Consider the following 2,142-nt stretch of genomic DNA (forward strand, 5'->3'; position numbering starts at 1 on the left):
GGGCCAGTGGCGTAATGGATAACGCGTCTGACTTCGGATCAGAAGATTGTAGGTTCGAGTCCTACCTGGCTCGCTCGCCGTGCTCTGGCTTGCGCAGCATTTTCATTTGTGCGGAGGTGCAGGGATTGGATTCGTACGTTTGCTGTGCAGATTCCTCACGGTCGGAGCTGTCACTGCTCTCACTTTCCTGCACAGCGCCGGGTTTTTAAAGGGGCCAGAAAAATATGTGTTTGTGTGTTGTTTTTATGGCTAACGCAAATGACTGTGGATGTTGGGAATCTGAAACAATAACAGGAAATGCTGAGGAAACTCAGCAGGTGTGGGAGAAACTGTGGGAGAAAACGGAATTCTCGGAAAGTTCTGGCGAAATTCCGAACCCATGTCTCTGGTTCAATCTGTGCAGATGCTGCCAGACCTGCTGAATTTTTCCTGCTACTTATGATTTGGTTTTTATCTGAATGTATATTCCATCTATCAGGATGATACACTCACACACACAATGCATCGATATTTACACCTTTTGGAAGCTTAGGTCATTGAATTCAAACACATGCAATAATTTTTCACTATCCCTCAGCTCCACAGACAGAGCGACCCGGAAAGGCAACCACGTGACGTGGTACGATAGTCGTAGCTGAGTGATTACATCGATGTTGAAAATGTGTTGCTGGAAAAGCACAGCAGGTCAGGCAGCATCCAAGGAGCAGGAGAATCGACGTTTCGAGCATGAGCCCTTCTTCAGGAACTTGACATCCTGGGGCGTTTATATTTGGGGTTCCGAATCCTGCTGACTACGGCTAAGGGCAGGGTAAGATGGAGGTTCTTTCACATCTTTCTGCTTGGGAATGCCCTTTCCGCCCGAAGTCCATGTTTACATTACATACTGACAACCTGGGAGAGCGGTCTGTGCGAGTTGGGCCAGTGGCGTAATGGATAACGCGTCTGACTTCGGATCAGAAGATTGTAGGTTCGAGTCCTACCTGGCTCGAGCGCATGTTTCCTGTTGCATTTCCGTTTGGAGGTGCTGGGATTATGTTCGTGCTTTTATGAATTTGAAAGTTGCATTTCATCCCGATGCAGCTCATTGTCAGACCGATGTATGACAGCTCCTGTTATGTCAGCGTCTGTGGAGCTGCAGGGATTGGAACAGTACGTTTTGATATTTAAAAGCTGCAACTGGATCTGTTGACCGTTTTAAATTCCAGCTCACCGCAGCATCTCTCATTGTCTGTCCAACTGGCTTGAATTACACCTAAAAGTCTAGAAGCATGTATGTGGGGTTGGAGGACAACAGTGAAGCACAAGGGGCGAGTATAATCCTGACATCTTTGCCCCACCCAGGGTATGAGTTTGTGTGTCTCTCTCTGTGGGTGAAAATAAGTAAGTGTTCGTCAAGGGGGGCACAACACAGTGTGACCATTTCAAACTTCAGTCCCATTGTTGTGCCATGTAAGATCACAGCAATGTTATGGGTCAAGACCTGGAAACTGGGGCCAGAATAGATGGATGTCTTTGAGCCGCACTGCACGATGGACTGAATGGTCGTTTCCCATTCTGAAAAAGTTCAAAGACAAATTTAAACTAATGGGCAGATAAAAAAAATCATAAAGAAAAAGACAAAAGCGGTTTCACTGAGAATAAATGCGAATGCTTCTCCCACCTTCTCATGTTACCTTCTGGTTCAGATTCGGTGCTCTCACCGCCGCAGCACCGGTTCTATTCCCTGTCAGGGAATGGGTGTTTTGTTCCGTAAACATATCGTGGTAACAGTATTTCTGACCAATTTTCCAAACCTGCAAGTTCATTGGATTTGTCCCAAACGTTAATAAGGTTAACATAAAACAAAGAGCTGCAGATGCTGGAAATCCGAAATAAAAAAAAAACAAGAAATGATAGAGAAACTCAGCAGGCCCGGCAACATCTGTGGAGAGAAGCAGGGTTAGTGTTTCAGAGCCGACAGAACCAGGTTAGTTTTACATTTCTATGTAATATTGCCGGGAAAATGATCAGATTTATCTGTCAGAATGTTTATCAAAATCTCTCATGAGCTTACAGCGTTACAAATTCAAAAGGACTCTATCGGCTGTAATGCTGTTTCCATTGCCCTGAGCTGCTGAAAGATTGTGCTTAAATGTTTACCTT

At 45.3% G+C, this 2,142-nt stretch overlaps 2 non-coding genes across 2 annotated transcripts; both read left to right on the forward strand.

Moving 5' to 3' along the window:
* On the forward strand, positions 1-73 carry trnar-ucg (transfer RNA arginine (anticodon UCG)). The gene has a single exon. It is a non-coding gene; the product is annotated as a tRNA-Arg (tRNA).
* Positions 74-915: 842 nt separating this feature from the next.
* trnar-ucg (transfer RNA arginine (anticodon UCG)) lies at positions 916-988 on the forward strand. Its single transcript has one exon. It is a non-coding gene; the product is annotated as a tRNA-Arg (tRNA).
* The last annotated feature ends 1,154 nt before the right edge of the window (positions 989-2,142 follow it).

The sequence above is a fragment of the Chiloscyllium plagiosum genome, unplaced genomic scaffold (assembly GCF_037043375.1).
Source record: "Chiloscyllium plagiosum isolate Xiang-an unplaced genomic scaffold, Cpla_swu_hap1 HiC_scaffold_53Y, whole genome shotgun sequence".
NCBI classification, from domain to species: Eukaryota; Metazoa; Chordata; class Chondrichthyes; order Orectolobiformes; family Hemiscylliidae; genus Chiloscyllium; species Chiloscyllium plagiosum.